General features: G+C 41.6%; 1 protein-coding gene across 3 annotated transcripts in view; it reads right to left on the bottom strand.

Moving 5' to 3' along the window:
• CTNNA2 (catenin alpha 2) overlaps window positions 1-20,509 on the bottom strand; it is a 547,409-nt gene extending 526,900 nt beyond the window's left edge. Inside the window, exon 1 of one of the 3 annotated variants that reach the window (XM_028744068.2) lies at window positions 20,414-20,509. The gene's annotated coding sequence lies outside the window, so the exon portion shown is untranslated. Of the gene's footprint in view, window positions 1-19,970; window positions 20,215-20,413 lie in introns of those variants that run through there. The other 2 variants (XM_028744067.2, XM_028744069.2) reach the window with 2 other exon arrangements.
• Window positions 20,510-22,218: the final 1,709 nt, after the last annotated feature.

Below are 22,218 nucleotides of genomic sequence, written 5' to 3'. Positions count from 1 at the left end.
AAAACGGCCTCCTAACAATATGTGTCATCAAGACTTGAGGGGGCAGAGTGGGAAATGTTAGATGTAAATATATTTAATAAAAGTCACTATGTAGTGAGGATTTTGATGGTTTACCTGAGGGCAGCCATTAAATGCAAACAACCTCAATACTGTATCACTCTTTCAATTATGCAATAAAATACTAGGTTAGCTTTCCCATTAGGTACATTCAGAGTTTATGTAGACTGAACATGCTCCCTACATGAACATGCAAAGCCAACACCAAATCACACATTTTATATCGGACAGAGAACAATTTTAAGGGTTTCAGGGCTTGTTCAGAAAGCAAATGCCAAACAAAACTGTGTCCTATCAGTGTAAAAATAGCTCCCAGATAGACAATTATTTGATTCAAATTTGCAACATACATCATACTAGAGATGGCATATGCTTCATTAAACACTCATCTTCACTTACATACAAATATGGATAGGACCCCAAAGTTTATCTAGTCAGATCTTTAGTACTGTCTGGGATATCACTCAAACCAAGCCTACAAGGCTCATATACTGGTACTTCCAGTGCAGTGTCAGAGGCATTATGCCTCTGCATACAAGTGGGGAGGCTGTTGCACTCTGGTCTTGCTTGCAGGCGTCCCAGAGGAATCTGGGTGGTCAGTGTGAGAACAGAATGCTGGACTACATGGGCCTTTGGTCTGATCCAGCAGGGCTCTTCTTTTGGACACTTTTCTACAGTGTTTATATATATTTACTTACATGTAAGATTGGTTATGTATTTTAGTTGTATATATTGTATTATGCATTTTATTTTATACAGACACCGGTTTCATCGCATGTATATTGTAATTTCACCTGGTTAAGAAATTGAACCGCATCCCTCTCATATTAATTCTTACAAGTCTGGCTGATGAAGAATTGATCAAGATTGGCTGATGAAGCATTGAACGAAACAGATTGGTTATCCGGAAACTCTGTTCCGGCGATATTGAACTTTTGAATTATTCTACCGCAACTGGTGAAAAAGATTTAGAGATTTAAAGATTAAAAGATTTAGTTATAATTTCTGATCATTTTTGTTCGTCTATAAATAGTGTTTAGTGCCATTGTTATTGGCCATCGTGTTGTGTTATTTTGTTCAGCATGTCTATATTGCAACACGGGGGTCTATTTACGGCTTATTTTCTTAAAGGCAATCCATTGTCACATTTTGTTGGGATTTTATACTAGCTGATTGGTTTTTATTTCCTGTGTCTATCTCTTTTATTATTATTTTTTGTACAGGCACATTTCGCAACTACCTGCCACAACATAACAGTTCTCCCCAGTGTGCTAGATTCTGTATTATGCTTCTTTCTGGGGTTGGAGGTGGGTGTCTTACAGTCTACTAGAGACTGATCAAAGTTGTAAGATCTTAAATTTATAGTAGAGGACGTTTATGTGGCAGCAGACAGCAGAGGAGAAAGAAACAATAGTAACTAAGGTCAATTTTGTCAGATTTTAGAGTAATTAAAGGGGAGAAAGTTGACTTGATGAAAAGGCTATTCCTGGCAAAGGAGTCACACAGCAGAATATAAAATAGGAATAGAAGAGAGAAGTAAAGGACAGCAAGAAGACGACTGTGGTAAGAGCAATAAGATGCTAAGCTGTCACTGGTGAGGAAAGATCTCTGAGTATAAAGATTAGAAACTTCATGCATATATAGAGAAAGCACAAAGACTAATGCAGAGAGTGATTCCTCTAGCTTTGGAACCACAGTTGTAGACCCTTTTAGACTACATTTCTCATACACTAAGCTGTCAAAAATCGTACAAATGATTAGTTATCACATTGACTATGATCATTTAGACACCAATCACGTTTTGCCCAGGTCAAACACAGATCCCAGTAGTGTCAATGATTCACTCCTAAAATGCACTGCATAGCAATATTTCCTTGTCCTGAAAAAGATTATATTCTGCACTGCTTGAATCATTTTCTAGAAACTCCAAAGTGTCTCATCATGATTTCTATACCTCAGGCCACTCACAATAGGCCCCCCTCCCCCACAACCTCTATGGGGAAATATTAGGGCTGCCACAGTAATAACATGTCAGCAATTCTGCTATAAACTCAAGTCTGAAGCAGAGTTGTAAAAATTTGCTTCAGGCAGAAACTTGGCCTGCAAGTATCAGCCCCAAAGAGAAGCTGTACATGTTTTCAACACATATTTATTTGGTGTTTATGTTAAAGGAGTTTGAAAGAGAAAGAACAAAATAATGATAACGCTTATGTAGTTTCTTTACTTGATCACTGTGGTTGGAAATAAATCCAAACTCTCCTTTCTCACTTGTCTATGTGGTATGCACTACTATACTTCCAAGTTTGAAAGCTATAAATGAATGAGTTTGTGGGTGCCAGACACCCTAAATTCTTGGGTCTAAAAGGTGTTAGTCAGTGCTTGGAGTGTTAAAACTGGGTATGCAGACCCAATGGGTATTTCAGCCAGACCCAATGTGTATTAAGCTAGAGCCATGTACGTATATCGAACTGTGTGCTAGACAATGTTAATCTCCTAGAATAAGCATGTGTTAAAAGCTAATTAAGTTAGGCTGAATGTTGAATTGATCAGTTTGGAGTGGTACAATGTAGAAGTAAGTAGCAGGCTGGAGAGAGAAGATGGTGGCTGTTGTCTGTTAGGATCCAGAGCTGCACCTAGTGATGTGAAATTCTCGAGAATAATCTTTTGGAGAATATTCTCGAGAATATTCTTGATTAATGAGAATATTAGAGAATTTTCATTTAAAATAGGAGAATATTCATTTTAATGCATTGAAAATGATATAATTAGTTAATATACATGTTTATTCATGGGTAAACATGTTCAGATGGCAACCAAAAACTGTACAGATACTTTTATTCAATGGGGCAATGCAGCAAATTCACATTCTTTGCTTCACATTCACTATATGGCCAAGGGTACAGAACTGCTAAGAATAAGGTCACACCAAAATAGGTGGGGGGAGGCTATTTCATATATAGTGGTACCTCAGGTTACATACGCTTCAGGTTACATACACTTCAGGTTAAAGACTCCACTAACCCAGAAATAGTGCTTCAGGTTAAGAACTTTGCTTCAGGATGAGAACAGAAATCGGGCTCCGGCGGCACGGCAGCAGCAGGAGGCCCCATTAGCTAAAGTGGTGCTTCAGGTTAAGAACAGTTTCAGGTTAAGTACGGACCTCCAGAATGAATTAAGTACTTAACCCGAGGTACCACTGTAAAGGAAAGGGTGGGTGAGCCTTTAGACCAGGCATAGGCAAACTCAGCCCTCCAGATGTTTTTGGCCTACAATTCCCATCATCCCTGAGGTGCCACTGTAGTTGAAATACATACGAATTCAAATGTTCATCAAATTAAATGAATAGCATTTTTGAAACTAAAAAAATAATAAGATATGTTTTCTGTAGCTCACATTTCAGAACTGCCGATGGTGAATGACACAAAGCCCAGTAATGTAACTGGATCAAAAAAAATAATTATTATTCATTACTTACACTGGCAATATCACAGCTTGACTTATTATTTACTAGATTTTTTAAATGTGGGTTGTAAAACTGGTTCTTACATTAGAATTTACAGTTTGTGGAGAATATTCTCCGGAGAATTTTCTAGCAGAATATTCTCATTCTCAAGAATATTCTCCAGAGAATATTCTCACCTCACATCACTAGCTGCACCTATCAAAAATGCAAGTTCCTCTTGGAGTGTAATGCTGGGAACCCCTCCACTGCAGGCTTAGGTTGTATATATGTGTAAATAAACCATATATCATCAAGACACCACAGGCTCTGCTGTGCCTCATTTTCCAAATGGAAACGTGGTCTCTGGGTAAAGCACACCAGAACCCCTGGAATCTTGCACTGCTCAGAGATTGGGGTGGCATGTAACAGTATATACACATGTAAGAACTTTGAACCTAAGTAAAGCTATGGAATCAACAGCCCTGTACACCTTGTATAATCAGATATTTGGTACAAGATGCAACTTCTAAGGCATCTTCACTTTATTCCCCCCCCCTTGTTGTTAAAGGAACTAAGCTGCTTCCAAAACTAAGCTGCTCTCAGCTTTGTTTCACAAACGGTCCAGTGTGTGGTAAACTTAAAGGTTTCAATGTCCACTCTGTTCAGGTAACATCTATGAAGGCATGAATAGGAAAGCAGCAATGGATAATAGATAAATGCACAACAATAGTCAATGGTACTTTTATTAGAATTGCTAGAGTGCGAGGGGAGGTAAAATTAACAGTGCTGTAGTTAACACATTAAAAACTGCTAAGGTTTTTAAAAGTTCCCACTTTTCACATCAACGCCATAAAATCCTTGGAGGGTAAGAAGTAGCTCAGCCAGCACTAGAGCTTGACCAAAGGTTTGCAACTTGAGGATAATTAACACCTTTAGTTCAAGCATCTGGAGAACCAGTCACATGGTGCCTGAAAAGTCTCCTCACTGCTGTCCCAAATCTACTCCATTGCCTTAACTTGGTAACCTATTATGTGTATGTGCTTTTGGGGAACCTTTTATTTTATTTTATTTTTAGAGCTGATCCTTCAGTGCAAAGGGTTCAGAAATTTTCCTGTAAAATGCCACTATTCCAAGGTTCTCCCTTTCCTACCAATCTATCAGCTGTATTCTGCAGTAGCTGCAGCCTTCAGAATGTTTTCAAGGGCAGCCCCTCATACAGCACATTATAGTAGTCTAAGGTGGAGTTACTAGAGCATGGACAACTGAGGCCAGGCTATCCCAGTCCAGGAATGGGCGTACCTGGCAAATCAGCCTAAGATAGGCAACGTAACTTGAGGCCATAGATGCTACATGAAACTTCAGTGACAAATTAGAATCTAGGGATACTGTCAAACTATGATTGTGATTTCAGGGGAAGTGCAATCTCTCCCCATCCCAACTGAGATGAAATGGATAGAGCTGCATTTCATCACCATACTGGTGGCACTATGCTCCAAATGCCCAACAACAGCTCCCAATGGTTTCATAAATATATTAAATAGCATAAGAGACAGAATAGACTCTTTTTCAGGACCTTACAACTCAAAAGGCACAGGGCCAAACAACAATCTCCTAGTACTACTTTTTGGTGACATCCCTGCAGCTAGGAACAAAACCACTGTAATATAATGCACTCTGAGACACCTTGGTCAATAGCCACAGAGAGGTCAAGGAGAACCATGCCCTCCCATGTCTCTCACCAAATACAGGCCATTAGTCAGGGCAAGCAAAGCTGTGTCAGTGCTAAGATTCCAGAATGAATTGGGTCTAGAAAAATTGCTTCCTCCAGCCATACCTGCACCCAGCCAGCCTCCACTCTTGCCCAAAAAGGGAATATTAGATACCGGGCAGTATTTTCCAAAAACCTCGTAATATAGGGGTGCACCACTTCCACTTTCAATGCACTGGGAATAACTACCCCCCATAAAAAGGTAGTGACCACTCATCCTGTTGATCCCTTCCTACTAAATTTTATCAACCATAATGGGCAGGAATCAAGAGGACACCTAGCCAACCTCACTGCCACAAGCAACCTACATGGTCTAACATGCCCGTAGTTGCCCAGAACCTATGGCAGTTGCCAAAAAAAAACCCAGCAGTTGCAATGGTGTTCTGCATATGCTGGTAAGCATTTACATAGCTGTCCAAGGCAATGCAGCCAAAAGTCAGCATAGGCTTACTAAAAATCATTGATGCCACAATGTATGACTTCTGAATAGGTCTTTATATGCTGCATGGTAAACCATCAAAATATCTATATACATTCCATCCCAATAGATTAATAATAATAATAAATTTTTATTTGTACCCCGCACTCCCCAGCCAGAGTTGGGCTCAGAGCGGCTAACATCATATAAATAATACAATTTGCGTAAAAACAAGCAATCAATTGATTAAAATGCATCCCAAAATTAATTCAAATAAATTAAAATTAAAGTTAAAACTGGACAAATGACAACCCTCAGGTTAAAATTGAAAGCAGTTAATACTCACCAGTAACAGATACCACAAAAAAAATCAAGAGACAGTTTCTGCCACCCCCAGCCCCTTTATAGGAAGTTTTTAGATGCTTATTTTTCCAGAACAGAAAAACAAAGAAAGAAGTGGGTCTCAAAAAGGTGAAGGATCATTTATTTCCTCTGCCCAACATGACAACAATATGTACACGTGTATCTGAAGAAGTGTGCATGCACACGAAAGCTCATACCAAGAACTAACTTAGTTGGTCTTTAAGGTGCTACTGGAAGGAATTTTTTTTGTTTTGACTATGGCAGACCAACACGGCTACCCATCTGTAACTCTTCCTCAAGAGTAATTGTTACATGCTATTATGTTCACAAATTCACTTTTCCAGAGTTCTAGTTTATTCTGGATGTTTGTTAGAGAATGTACGGTAAGAGAAACTGCATTCTGATAAATATCTTGTGTGAATGAGAACACCAAAAGGACCTTTTGGAAGCAGAAGAATATGTGACTGTTGCCCCTGAAGAAGACATTTTGCTGACAATAATGTATTTGAATACATTTTGATCCAAGCACAAGTTTAAAGTTCACCTGTTTGTTTGTTTGTTTGTTTGTTTGTTTGTTTGTTTGTTCGTTTGTTTCCTGGCAATTTTGATGGTATCTTTCTTCTCTTTCTACTGATATTTTACAATGCTCCTTCAGGACAACTTGGGTGAGGGAGTGAAGTGCATTGTCACAATAATAATATCCCTTTCTTTGTGTAACCTGAGAGAAAGTGTTGGTGTGTGTTAACAAAATAAAATAGGTGTCTTTTAAAATCTGCTATCCATAAAATACTGCTCAATAGAGGCTTCATGAACTATGCTGCTAATCAGTGCTTTTTTCCTTTAAAAATATCAACTCCAGCCAGCATAGTCAGTGGTCGGAGGTGATGGGAGCTGTAGTCTAGCAACACACAGAGGGCCGAAGGTTCCCCACACCTGCCTTAAGTACTTTACACACTCCAAAATCAGTATGTACAAAGCAACTACAATTTCACACCACAACTGCTTGGCTTTCCTCATAAAGCACTAAAGAGCATCTTTACAAAATTGGTTATATTATCATTATTATTTATTAAATTTCTATACCATCCTTCATCCAAATATATTACCCTGCAGCTCCTCCCTTCACCAGATATAGTATTAATGTAAGCACTTATTAGCCATGCTGCAGGCATAAGTTTAATAGGAATCTGCCCTCTCCCATGTTAATATTTGCCCGTGTGCACATTAATATGTGCTCATGAGTGCTCTGTGTGCAGAGAGGATCAGCACCTTCAGCCAGTAAGATGCTAAGTTACAGATTTAAATTACATTTTCTAGGATTCACGCCCCTCACACAATTTAGTTCAGTGTGTGAAAAGGGTTTCATCTATCCTCAAAACTACTTGATTTGAGCTTAAAAGTACGTGTTCACATTCTTTCTACTTATGTCCGCCAATAATGATGCATCTGCTCTATAATGATTTGCATATTGCTGTGACATGCAGTAAGTCTACCCCATGCTGATTTCAATTTGACTGATAGCTATCCTGTGTGTTTAAAAGAAAACAAAATTTTACATCTATTTTATATCTGTTGGCTTAGGAACTTAATTTATCTTTAATTGTTAGTTTTATGTTTTCTTCAGCAACAGCAACAGCAACAGCAACAGCAACAGCAAGTTCTTCCCTTACATTTATTAATGCCCTTACATGCTGTTATCTTCTCCACTTACAAAAGAACAGTATTCTTTTTTTCCTCACAAACAAATATTAATGAATGCAGCATTAATATGGAAAATAGAAGCTCATGAAAACAGCGCCAGGAATGAGGTTTACTGGGTGATTTTCATTCAGTCACTTATCTCTCTGCCTAATCTACTTCAGAGAATTGTTATGAGAATAAAGAAGGGTGGGAAAGAATCAGAAATACTGCCTTGAACTCCTTGAAGGAAAGGTGAGATATAAACACAATGTGTTTTTGCTATTAACAGTAATAAATTCTTAGAACTGAGTTGAAAGTGAGGAACTATCTGCACAGAACAAAATCTACTTCCACAATCTGTGATACATGTTTTCCCCAAAAAGAAAACAGTTAGCAACTCCACCAAGATGTTACAAAAGGCACTCTCCACTGTTGAATAAGAAGCAGAAAAATCTAAGATAGCCTTTTCAATCACCATCACAATCCAAAAGTACCATAACCAGGAATGAAAGCGATAACTCCAGTATATTTAGCTGGAAACACAATTCAGGCTTCACTTCCAAAGTGTGCTATTGATAGAAACTGTCACATTACGGTAAGTTTTAACTATTTACACTAGTAGTTTTAATTTGGCTTCCATTTTCAAGCTTCATAAAATCAAAATGTCAGGGCTCTGATATGGAAAATATTATTTCCATCACTATGTATGCTGCATTTGAAAAGAAAAGGAAAAACGTAGTGATTATTCTCTACTACACTCTTGCCACCACTGGCAACCAGGAATTCCATGAAAGTTAAGGCTTATCCACGCTTGACCTTTAGCCCTGCTCTTTCCATGCACAGGTCTGCACTTTAACGCTTGTTCTTCAAGCGGTTTTCTCCCTCCCCACCAAACTTCCCCTACAAAAAATCTGCTCTTTAGTGCTCAATTGGAGCAAATGTAAATTCAGGTTTTCCGCAGTTTGATATATGCCCCAATTGAGCTTTAAAGAGAGGGTTTTCATGGAGAACACTCTAGAGGGGGTGCTCAGACGTGGAGCTTTAAATCGTGGGCAAAGCATGGAATAGAACACTCTGCTTCATTGTCCCAATTGGTTTCCTCAGTCGTTACAAAAGTGGCTTCACTTTCTCCACAATCAGTACAGAAGCTGCCAGGGCTGGTGAAGCAGAGTGCTCTATGTCCACTTCACCAGCCTGATCTGTGCAACTGCCACCTGGCCTGGCTCAAACCATGCGCACTATATTTGTCAAGAATAGCTTTAGGTGGGCCCAGAGCCACTTGGTCAAATGGTGGCAGAAATGGCTACAGTCGACTGGAAGCCACTTCCCTGAAATGCAAAATATGGGACAGGGGAAGAACCCATTTTTGTTCCACCACCTGGTAAGGAAAGGACAAGAGGACAGCAGCAATAAAGGCAATGCAGTGGATTGGAGGATACCTCTAAGCTGGGGTTGGGGGGGAAACCCACCTGCCTCTCTTATGTGTAGAAAGGAGGCATACAACATTCAGTAAAACAAGTGTTGAAGAAACTGATTGTGAAAAGATTTACGGCATATTCAAAGGATAAATTTAACTGCTGTTTTACTTAAATATCTCACACTTTGTACTGTACAAGAAATATAGCACTGGAATATGCTGGCAACAGTGCTGACATTTTGTTCCTATAACCAACGGGTTATTTTTGCTTCACGGTTAAATAAAAAATGTCAGTGGGAGAAAAAAGGAATATATCACTTATATTTGAGTTTTGTTTTTAAAATGCTATCATATCTTCATAACAGCAGATGTTTTAATCACTGCATACAAAATATATTAGGTTTTCAAAACACTATACAGCTCTGAAAAGCAGTTCTTCCAATACAGTATCTTTCTCTGAAGCAGAGTATTGATTAGTATAAAATAATAAAATTATTTCTGGATATACCACATTTGTGTCAGAGTCCTCCTAGTCATGCAGAACCTATCAAAAACAGCAGACATAAATCAGATTATATAGGTATAAGAAATAGACATAGAAATGGTAAGATGATTCATAACAATCAATAGAAGCTGGTGGAAATACCCTTCCCCATACACAAATGTGAATGCTGGATCAATTTGGGGGCCATGTCATAATGCCAGGCTTCAAGGCATCTTCATTATACTTGTCCATACTTATTAATATTTTAATGCTAGGCAACTAAGTTTGGAAACCTATGAAACTGAAATGTTAAAACTTAAATTTCAAAGTTAGAATAACATGCACAATGCTTGGAAGCAATGTGCAACATTGTATCAATTCACAGACACACTGGATAATCCAGAAAACCCCTGCCCCATGGACTGAAAATGTATGGCAAATCATCCCAACCCAAAGGCATGCCTTTTTTCCTGCAGAAACCAGAGTAACACAGTTGTGGAAACAGTTAGTTTCATCCATTTTTAAGAGTCACATTAATTTGTTGTGCACATCAGCAAGTATTGATGTATTTAGTTATACACTCAAGCCATCTTTATATACATAATATTTCAGACGAACCAGTTTTTCAGACTACTGTTTTGTTAAGCTGTACAATTATTGTGGAAAAGTCTATAAGCTCAGGTCAAAGAACTAAAAAAACTCAGCAGGAGGCAAGAAAAGCACATTCAAACGAATTTTGAGCAGAGCACCTCAAATGTACATTACCAGATTTGAAATTTTAAGCATACAAGAGCTCTGCTAAATCAGACCAAAGGCCCCCTAGTACAGCATTGTACCAGATGCCTATGGAAAGCCCAGAAGCTTTCCAAAATGGTCAAAGGCCTGGAAACGATGCCTTATGAGGAACGGCTAAGGGAGCTGGGCATGTTTAGCCTGGAGAAGAGGAGGTTAAGGGGTGATATGATAGCCATGTTCAAATATATAAAAGGATGTCACATAGAGGAGGGAGAAAGGTTGTTTTCTACTGCTCCAGAGAAGCGGATACGGAGCAATGGATCCAAACTACAAGAAATAAGATTCTACCTAAACATTAGGAAGAACTTCCTGACAGTAAGAGCTGTTCGACAGTGGAATTTGCTGCTAAGGAGTGTGGTGGAGTCTCCTTCTTTGGAGGTCTTTAAGCGGAGGCTTGACAACCATATGTCGGGAGTGCTCTGATGGTGTTTCCTGCTTGGCAGGGGGTTGGACTCGATGGCCCTTGTGGTCTATTCCAACTCTATGATTCTATGATTTTAAGCAGGACATGAATGCAACAGCACTATCCCCACTTGTGATTCTTAGCACCTGATATACTCTGTGCCTCCAACACTGGCTATGTACCAATTTGACAGGTTCTGAAAAAGGAGACTAAGACCGAAAGCAGGAGGGGGGAAATGTTGGCCCCATGGACTAATGCAGTCTGCTGTGTACACCACAGCCCACAGTCTCTCCTCCATGGGAGTACCACACTTCCCTTTCAAGAGCCACTGCTTTCCCATCCCTTGCCATTCCTGACAAAGTGTGCTTTGTCAGGAGCTACTTCTTCAAGGCACCCCATGCACCTTAAATCAGCAGCTGCTAAAGCTTCCCTTGCCCTTCATTCTTCTGTCAGGAAAGGAAATGGCAGCAAAATATGGAAATTGTGGAGCCAAAAGCTGAACAAAATGAGACAATGTAGATAGACAGGGAAAACTGATGGACAGTTAGCAGAAAACAGGGTGACAGGGAGAGAGACAACAAGCAGGATGGCCAGGGAAATGGGATATGAGAGAGCATGTGATGATCTCTCACAAGATCATGCCTCCCTCTGGTTGTCTTTCTCAAGAAAGTAGTAGTATGGTCACAATGATGTAAAACAGAGAGCTGGGAGATAGTGGCTCTGGCCTCACCCACTGCTGTTTTCAATCCCAGCCCAAAGAAAGGCAGAAAACAGATGTGTTACAAAGCATATCCTTCAAAATCTAAGGAAATTTTGCCACCAATGTATCTCAAATCTCTTTTAGAAATTAGAGATTTAGTATAGGGCAATGTCCTTGCAACTTCTGTACACTGAAGGAAGAAGTAAGATGAATCTTCTTCCACAATAGTGTTTTTTCTGGCCCACATAGAACCTGGCAACCTTTTTCCTCTTTCAATGTGGCTTTAGCAACACTAAAGCTTATAATAAAAACTGCAAACACTATCCTTAATTACTCACAGTTTAAGATTAGAAAAACTGGAATTTTAAAAAATCGCTGCCCAATTGATTTCTTCCACCTCAACTACAGATTAAGTACTTAGAAGATCTCAGTGAGGAAAATTTCTTTGGGACATGTAATCCTTTAACAATTTCTTGCCTAGCTGACTGATTGTCAGCCAACCAAAGAACAAGCTTTGTGCATTTAAGCTGTCAGGAGAATACCTGGGCATGCTTCCACCACCATTACACTTCAATGTCATTTCGTGATTTGGTGGACTGAGGAGAATTATTAGGCTGGAGGTAGCCTGTATTCTTGCATGAATACTTGGGGTCTGGAAAAATTCAGGCTGGAATTGCCTGAACATAGTAGACAATGCAAATGAGCCCAGACTGTTTCTAGAGCACCAAAACGTGGGAATGCAACCCCCATGACATACACACACACTATTAAACACAGGTTTTAATGTTCGCAAAATATAGGGAAACATGTGGGCATAACAAAGCATAAATGTACTTTAGTTTACAGCAGAGAACCTTTATTTCACTTATTATTCTTTTTTATGTGATTTATATACCAACTTTTATTCAAAGATTCCAGAGTGGTGTACAACATTAAGAACCTAATTAACACAGTATAATAATAAAAACATAATACAGAGCCTAATACTACACAGCATAATAATAAAATAATAATAACTGCTCCCCCCAAAAAGCACATTTAACAGGCCATAGATTATTTAATGGCCAAAGGCCTGAGTAAATAGAAATGTTTTTGCTTGGTGCCTAAAGGCATGTAATGATGGTACCAGACAAGACTCTCTGAGGAAAGCATTCCACAGATGAGGAGCCATGGCAAAAGGCCTGTTCTCATGCTATCACCCTCCAAACCGCTCAGGGAGGGGACATAGAGAAGGGCCTCAGATGGCAAGCTCAGAGTCTGAGTCGGTTCATATGGGGAGAGGCGGTCCTTAATGTCCTGCAGGCCTGAGCAGGGTAATGAATCTAAGGCTATGTACACTCTATAGCTTTTAAACACATTCAAAGCACACTTTCCCCTCTCAAAGAATTTTGGGCAATGTAGTTTAACCTTCACAGAGTTACAATTCCCAGCAACCTTCAACAAACTACAGCATCCAGAATTCTTTGAGGGGATAAAATGTGCTTCAAATGTGCTTTAAATGTATAGTGTGTACGCAGCCTAAATAAACTACTAACTCCACCCATTCTCAAATTTGTGGTACCTTAATATGGAACATCACTGGGTTAAATAATTCCCTCCGGCTACAATCAGTAACTAAACAAGCCCAATTGTTCTCTACAAGTTGAGAAGCCCTTAGGGACAGGTAAGGTCAGAAGGGAGAGCCTGTCCAGAAAACTTTAGGAATCAAGTTGGCCTGGTGTGGCCAACATGGAGCTCAGTCAGCAAATTCTCCTTCCCTCTTCAATGAGTCCTTAATAAGAGCAATCCTATGCATGTCTAAACCCCACTGAGTTCAATGGAACTCACTCCCAGGTAAGTGTATACAAGATTGTAGCCTAAAGAATAAATAAGTGCTTAATGAGCTGAACCTTCTAATGTTTACACTCACATTCTAATCACAATACCACACTGATTTGACACAGTATATAAGTCATCCAAACCTTTTCACCTTTAAAAAGGAGAGAGAATAGCTATATCTAATATTACACACACACACACACACACACACTAGATCAGAGGTAGCCAATATGGTACACTTCAGATGTTGTGGATAATTAATAATAATAATAATAATAATAATAATAATAATAATAATTTATTACTTGTACCCCACCTATCTGACTGGGTTGCCCCAGCCACTATGGGCAGCTTCCAAAAGAATATAAAGAACACACAATACATCAGAAATTAAAAGCTTCCCAATACAGGACTGCCTTTAGATGTCTAAAGAAAGTCCTATAATTGTCTTTCTCTTTGACATCTGACAGGAGGGTGGGCACAGGGTGGGCACCACTACCAACAAGGCCCTCTGCCTGGTTCCCTGTAACTTCACTTCCCGCAATGAGGGAACCACCAAGAAGGCCCTCAGAGCAGGAGCTCAGTGTCCGGGCTGAACGATGGGTGGAGAAGAACCTTCAGGTAGACAGAGCCAAAGCCGTTTAGGACTATAGCTCCAGAGCATGGTTTGCACCTGCTCCTAGATTCATTCATTCATTTTATTTGTATTCCACTTTTCCACACACACAAACATCCTTACAACAAAGAAAACAGGAATACGTTTCAAACAAACACTATGGAAACAATTTCATAATAACATAGCAAAACAAAAGCAAGTATAATAATATACAAAAAGCAACATTTCAATACTATAAATTTAACAAGTTTACTTAAACACCATACAGCATCCAACAGCAAAAGTAACAAGAGTGTTTCACTGTTTCAACTTAGTCCTAGAAACACGCCTCCCATAATGTTGCTCACAGTCTCTCTCCTGCAAACACTTGCAAGGCTTTCAAGAGCAAGGGATGGGTAGCTGGAAACACCACTTCTATGCATAGCGGTCAACCTTCCCTTTTTTTGCGGGAAATTCCCTTATTCCAGCACCATTTCCCACTGCTTCCTGCTGCTATCCCGGATTGCTAGATATCCCGTAGACTGTCCCCGGGACAGGTGAGGCTGCTGATCCCTTATTTTCGAGGCTGCTGATCCCTTATTTTCAAATCTGAAAGTTGACAGCTATGCTTCTATGATGTTGTTCTCTCTCAACCCATCAGCCATTAGTAAGGGTCAGTGGGTGTTTGAACCCATTTGGGGAGCCAATAAGGCATCCCTTTGTTAGTTATGTCCTCTTTGAACTTATTTTCTGGGCTCTGGGGAACTAAATGGAAGGATCAGATCCACATATTGTATGAGCTAAAGTTTAGTTTCAGAAAGCAGTGATGATCATTATGCCTAAGCTGAAGCCTGGAGAAGCAGAAAAGATACCGTTGAATCATTCTTGAATGCATGTACTGTATCATTTTTCCTACCATGCAAACTTTGAGACAAGCACAGCAATGGGCCCTATATCATCCTTTGAAGATGGGTGTCTGGATGGTTGACAGTTCTCTGACCACAGCACCCAAGAGACCCCTAGACGAGGACATTCTGGTTATTCCCTGTTCTAATTAACAACAAGAAAAGGGAGAAAAATTATCTCTGTGACCAACTGGAGTTGATGCTGGAACAACACAGATTTTTTTGTTTAATTGGGAATGAAATATTACTTTTATTCAATTTTATATTTGGGTACCTTTTGATTTTACATGTTTCCTCATCAGAGTTTAGGAATTATCTGTGTCCGTTTGATTAATCTAGGAAGCAGCTATTCAAGGGGGTGGAAATCTCCTATTATAAGCTCTGGGGTGAAGAGGTGGTTCAAGATATGAACTGGGCACTCAGTATTGTGGTGAGAGACATCTTTCCCTGTCATCTGGTAATTGCCCAGGTGTTTGCCTTTATAGTATATTGTTTTTATTTTACCCAACATTTTCATTCCAGTTTAGAAATAAAAACCTTTGTTTGGTGCAATTAGTTTGAGACAGTTAGAAACCAGGTGGTTTGAAGACTTTTTTGTCCAGGCCTGGACAGACTTTGCAACTTACTTTTGATAAGGAAAGCTGAAAGATTAAAGGATGAAAGGGAGGGAAAAGAAACAAAGAAGGCACAGGATCTTGGTGAAAGTCATAAATTAATGGAGTAGTTTTTAATGAGGAGAAAGCTATTCAGGAGTATAACAAGAGAGAGAAGTAATCAGAGTTTGGGGAAAGATTTTAAATGAGTGCAGTCTTTATACTGAGAAACACACAAAGAAGAGTTACCTACCCCTTACCTTACTTAGCTTTCTATCCTTATTTCTCTTCCTTTACTCTGTGCACTGTCCCTCTGCCCTTGCCCAACAGAATCTCTCCTAAATGCTCAAGGTATACTGGCATAGGGCTTTAAGGAGATGGAGTGTAAGCCTTTTGCATTTTGCTATTAGCCCATTTTCTTGGCCAAGTTTGTCTTCTTGCTAAGAAGAGACTTCTTTCCAGACAAGGTTCACAGGGAGTAGATTTTTCTTTAGCTCTTTCTCCTCTATTTTTCCTTTTAATTTCTTTCTTTCTCTTTCTCTTTCTCTTTCTCTTTCTCTTTCTCTTTCTCTCTCTTTCTCTCTCTCTATCCTTTCTTTCTTTCTTTCTTTCTTTGGCTGAAGGATTCCCCAGCTGGAGCCAGTGGACCTCATTCCAACAATTTACCTAGATGTGCACCTCTTGAACATTTTATACAACCAATGGGAGGAATAAGAATTTAATTTGGGGTTGCAATGATTAACCTAATTTCATATTCACATTATTTACAAGGCACTTTTATTGGGAGATGTACACAGTTAACATTAAGATTCAAATATTTCTATTTGAAACTGTGAAAACTTCCTAGTAACAGTTGAAAAAGCATGCTAATGGTAGCAGACAGCAAGTTCAAATGGGTGATGCACAACCAGCAAGCAAACCCTTCTGAATCAGTGGAGAAAATAACAGCTTGTTTGCAGCAGAGCAGGACACACATGCAATTCTTCTACAAAGCGAGAAACAAAAACAGGACAAAATTCATCCCCAGCTTGTTTCTGTTTGGGCACAAAGGAAGCTGTGTCTGTGCTTATGATTCTGGCTAATCAACTCCAGCAGAATTCTAAGTGTCTGAAATGTACATTTAATGTGATTATCAAGGCACCATCAAGATTAGAAAATTAAATCCCACAGTCTTCAACACATCTTGGTGAGATGAACATAAGAGTAAAGATGTGTATGATTACACTATTAACACAGCCATTCTAACCAAAGCAGGGGACTTCTGGGAATTTCAACATCATTGGTGGCAGGCTTGGGCTACAGATCAGGCCTGGTGCCAATTCACCACCACTGTACAGTGGTCAACAGCCCAAATCCGCAAGAAGGACAGCTGCCTACCTAGTCATCACCCAGAACACCAGCTGTAGTCATCCAGGTTCAGCACTCCTTGGAGGCAATCACCTGTCATATTAATCTCCCCACAATGCAGCTGGGTCCCTGACAGTGTCGCTCTAGGACACACTACCAGGTGTACAAAAACCTTTTGGGGGAATTTAATTGGCAGGAACAGAAGCAGTCCTGGCCAGCTAGATGAGTTTAAAAAAATAATTTAAAAAAAACCTGCTGCTATACCCACCTGACACTACCAAGATAAGGGGAGGGTTCCGCTACCACTGAGGATCCCATCAAACCTAGCCCTGCCCCAGATGCAACTCATTCTACCCCATTAATCACATATTTTCTAAACTGACCTACCGCACAGCAGTGTTATAGATAGTATTTTATAGAGTAGTCACACCAACACAGAGACATATATTTTAAGTGAATGCAATGAAAACCAATGTATTGGTTGTACACTGCCACAGTGAGTTTCACATTACAAGTTCCACATTATGTTTGAATACACTATACATCAATATTGCCTTACTAGTTTAAGGACATGCATGTGTATGTGTATACAGCTAATAGTCTTCCTATTTCAACCTTGTAAGATCATAGAATCATAAACTTGTAGAGTTGGAAGGTACCGTGGGGTCATCTAGTCCAACCCCCTGCAATGCAGGACTCTTTTGCCCAACATGAGGCTTGAACCCACAACCCTGAGATTAAGAGCCTCATCATGCTCTATCAACTTAGCTATCCAGAGTATATTGACATCAATCCACTTTGTCCTACAGTTTCTCACAAAATTGCATATATATTTCAGGGATTTGTAACAAACTTGACTCAACCACATCAGTGACACTACTGATGTCATATTTCTCATTTAACAATATTCCCCCTCTGCAAGGACACTCAAAATAAGAGTCATAACTCTGCCTTAAGAGTTCTGGCCCTGAAAGAACATTGAAATTTCATTCACATGGCCACCAACAGACCCCATAAATGCAGATGAAAAAGTCTCAATTCTAAAACCACTCACATGCGTAATAGGTTCTTACCAAACTGAACATGTCAATTAAGTTTTAATTTAGGGTTTTAATTTGTACATCTTGAGATGCCTTTACTAACAATTGCTCACCGTGTTTTACAAAGATAAAACTTGCTCTGTTTAAATATAGTTTAAATATATTTGCAACATTAGACAAACCATTTTAAATTAAACACTTGGACAAGTAGCCATGATTATATACGTATTTAGTTTTTAATTATGATATTGTTTATAGAATTTTGTTTTTATCAATGATGAAATGCCCGTTTTATGCTCTTCCAACTAAGGAAATAAACATGATTTTTATAAAGCAGTTTTACAAAATAGTGTAATGAATACGACCTATTCAGAATACACAATTAAGAACCCTGCCAATAATTTTGACAAGTTAACAGAATATAACATCTCTAAGGAAATATGTGCCACCAGTTACACACAAACCTGCACAATGCTGATTGTAGTATTTTGGAAATGTCAAAGTTCCAGAGTACAGGCTCAGGTTGACAAAGTACGTAATAAACTTCTTCATTCAATAGGCAAACTCAAAATGGAAATTTACGTGTAATATATTATCTAACAACACAGTTGAAAATGTCACAGTACTGCTGACAATATATTTGCTATGGGAAGGGCGAAATGGCAACACTCCCATGATACATATTAGAAGACACATAACCCAGCAGCTAAAATATGAACTGCAAGTGAAATGCCATCACCCTTTTCCAGCTGTGATAAGTCAAAGGTACACTGAACCATCAGAGAAGCAGATGCCTACTAATTGTAGAGGTTTTAAAATCAAGCATCTCCTTTCTGCCCACTCCTCAACACTGTCATTTTGCACAGAAGTCAACACAAACTCAGCACGCAAAGTCTAACACAGTTCAGATAATACTCTGCCAACATAATGCTCACAAGTAAACACAATTACTTCCCATCCCAAAACCTCTGTTTATTAGATTCCTTGGAGAGGAAGATACTCAAACCAATTGGGTATAAATAACTCTATACCGTAATAGCTATACTAAGTTATAAATTCATGTCATTTCATCATTTTCAACAAATGCCTTGGCGGGACCAGAGACCTTCTCAGGCTCAGATACAAAGCAGGTTGCCTGAAGTTGCTCAGAAGCTTAAAGAGGCCTAAAGGCAGCAAACGGCTGGCTTATCTTTTTCAACTATACTCTCTCTATTTCCTTTTTCCCAGTGGCATCTTACTGAGACAATTAAAAGCAGGAGGAGACTTTGTAATTTAGAGGCCGCCCAGCGACGAGTTTAAACGCATACGCTGAACCATAAAACCGATGCCCAGAGAAAAGAAAATGTTGTATTGAATAAAGGACCGGCTAACATGAAAGGGGCACAAGCAAGCATCCCTTCCCTAGGAATAGGAGGAAAGAAGATATTTCTCTCTCTCTTTATTTCAGACATACACACACAAACCCAAAAAAGCTCCTCTGGTCCTCCCCCCCCCCTCCTTTTATACCCACACATATACAGTACACACACTGCAGAAAAATGACCACTTATTCAGAACAGGGGGAGGGGGGCAGGAGGGATGGATTCTCTGTCTGATTCTCTCCCAAGCGCGCGCACAGAGAGACGCATGTGAGAAAGAAGAAGAAGAAGAAGAAAGGGAAAGGAGGGAAAGAGGCGGTGGAAGGGGGGAATAAACACACACACACACACACACAATGTGCATGTATGTGGTTCCCTCTCGCAGAGGCAAGAATTTTAAATCCTGCACATAGACATGCATTTTGATGGGGGAGGAGGTTGGTAAGTGAGCGCTGTGACAGCCTGGCTGGCAAGAGAGAAAGAGCGTGAACACAAAGGAGGGAGGATGGATGGAGGGATGGAGGGAGGGATGCAGGAAGGGATGCTAAGGTAAGGATGGGGAGGGGGTGAAAGGTGGCAGATGGGAGGCGAGGGGGGGTAAGGAGGGAGTCGCGGGGGGGGGGGCGGGAAGGAAAAGAGGGGGGGAGAGAGAGAGAGAGAGAGAAGGAGGGATGGGAGGAAGGTGCCAGGGAGGAGGCGAGACAGACGGGAGGATGAAAGGCAGCAGCAGCAGCAGGAGAGGAGGAGGGAGGGATGCAGGGGGGAGGCTGCTGAGCCCCAGCCTCACCTCCGCTCGGTGCGTGGTGGGAGAGCCGCCTCGTTCGCCTCCTCACGCCGGGCTTGTGGCGCCCAACGAGCGAGCGGGCTGCGCTGCCTCGCGAGGGCTCCCCTGGCTCTCCTCACGCACGCCAGAGAGCGCGACTGGCGGCGGCCAAGGCGGTCCCCGCCTACCTCCTCCTCGTCCTCCTCCCTCCCCGTCCTCCGCCCGGCCTTTCTCTCCCGCTCGGGCCCGCCTCCGCCTCCCTCCTCCTGGCAAGCGGCGGCGGCGGCGGCGGTGAGGGAAGGGCCGGCGACGCGCAGCAGCCGAAGGTTCCGCGAGCGCGCCTGCGCCGCCGGGGGAATAACGGCGGGTGGCGCCCGCTGAGGAGACGTTGCGCGTGCAGTGGCGGGGGGGGGGGGCACTCGCACTGCCGGCTCGCGAGCGTTGGGCGGGGGGGGAGTGCTAGTTACCTGAGAGAACGGGCGAGCAGGGCCCGGCCAGAGGCCAGTGCGCAGGTGCCGCCGCCGCCGCCTGTGGGGATGGCAACGGCGTTGCTAAGCGCCCGCGGCGGCCACGCGCCGCCCGTTACAAAGCGCGGGGGGGGGGGGCGTGAGGCGGAGGGTCCGCCTGTGGGGCCTCAGGAAGAGAGAGGGGGATAAGGGCGTGAGGGAGGGCAAGTAGGTGGGGAAGGGTTATGGGTGTAGGGGGAGGGTTAGAGGGGGAAGGGAGGGTGTGAGGAAGAGCAAGTGGGTGAGGAGGGTGGGGTGTAAAGGGGGAGGGTTAGGGGTATAAGGGGGAGGGGTGTGAGGGAGAGCAAGTGGGTGGGGAGGGTGGGGTGTAAAGGGGGAGGGTTAGGGGTATAAGGGGGAGGGGTGTGAGGGAGAGCAAGTGGGTGGGGAGGGTGGGGTGTAAAGGGGGAGCGTTAGGGGTATAAGGGGGGAGGGGTGTGAGGGAGAGCAAGTGGGTGGGGGAGGGTTAGGGGTGTAGGGGGAGGGTTAGAGGGAGAAGGGAGGGTGTGAGGAAGAGCAGGTGGGTGGGGAGGGCTAGAGGTGTAAGGGGGAGGGGTGTGAGGGAGAGCAAGTGGGTGGGGAGGGTGGGGTGTAAAGGGGGAGGGTTAGGGGTGTGAGGGAGAGCAAGTGGGTGGGGGAGGGTTAGGGGTGTAAAGGGGGAGGGTTAGAGAGGGAGGGTGGGGTGTAAAGGGAGTGGGGGAGGGTGTGAGGGAGAGCAAGTGGGTGGGGGAGGGTTAGGGTTGTAAGGGGGAAGGGAGGGTTAGAGGGGGAGGCGTGTGAGGAAGAGCAAGTGGGTGGGGGAGGGTTAGGGGTGTAAGGGGGGAGGGGAAATGTTAGAGATGCGAAGGGGAGGGATGTGAGGAAGAGCAGGTGGATGGAGGAGGGTTAAGGGTATGAGGGAGGGCAAGTAGGGTCGGGGTGGGGGGACTGGGCAGCATTAAGACCCCAAGCACTGAAAAGACTATGTTGGGCATCCCACCCTCCCAATGTGCATTTCAAAATAAAAACCATGCTAAGTGATACTGTTGTTTTAAATATCAAACGGAAAGTGTTATTATTTTCTTTTTAAAATCATATATTGGGGAGGGGTGCTGTCCCTTTGCTGGTGTGTGTGTGTGTGTGTGCATGCATGTGCACAAAAGCTAGGATCCTACACACCTGTGCCAAGGGCCTACCAATCTATATCCATGCACATTCTCCTTCCATATGTCCCCTTTGTCCCCTTCTTCCTATACCTGCTGGTTTTAGGCAAATATTTATTTTTACGGGCAGGCAAACCTCTGAACATAGCAGAACTGTTACTGTATGCTTACGTCTTTGTGGGGTGTGTATGTGTGGAAACAATACATGAGAATAAGTTATCTTTCAGAAATATGTCATCAATACTGGTGCACAGTCTTTCACACTATTATCCAAAGTGGATACTCCAAAGATTTACATGCGTTTGAAGTAGCATAAAATTATTGCCTTTGTTAGATGTGTAATCAATAGAACAATACCAAATTTCCACAAATTTGTCTGCATCCGATCCTTTCTCCTACTTGTGGTTATGTATATTTACTTCACAGGATTTATATCCTGCTTTCCTCTACCACCAGCTGTTTGTATCGAAAATTTTAAAATGCCAATTTTTAAAATAAAAATCAAATTGTAAAAGCAAGTTATGGTTCCCCCCCCAAAAAAAAACAGCAATATATATGTGCAAAACCAGCATATGCTGAAAATAAAATGACATGTTAAAACTGTAAAGACAAAAAAAAAGTATT

This window comes from Podarcis muralis, chromosome 9 (assembly GCF_964188315.1).
Source record: "Podarcis muralis chromosome 9, rPodMur119.hap1.1, whole genome shotgun sequence".
Lineage (NCBI taxonomy): Eukaryota > Metazoa > Chordata > Lepidosauria > Squamata > Lacertidae > Podarcis > Podarcis muralis.
The sequence above is the reverse complement of the archived record's forward strand: the minus strand, read 5'-3'. Positions and strand labels throughout refer to the sequence as shown.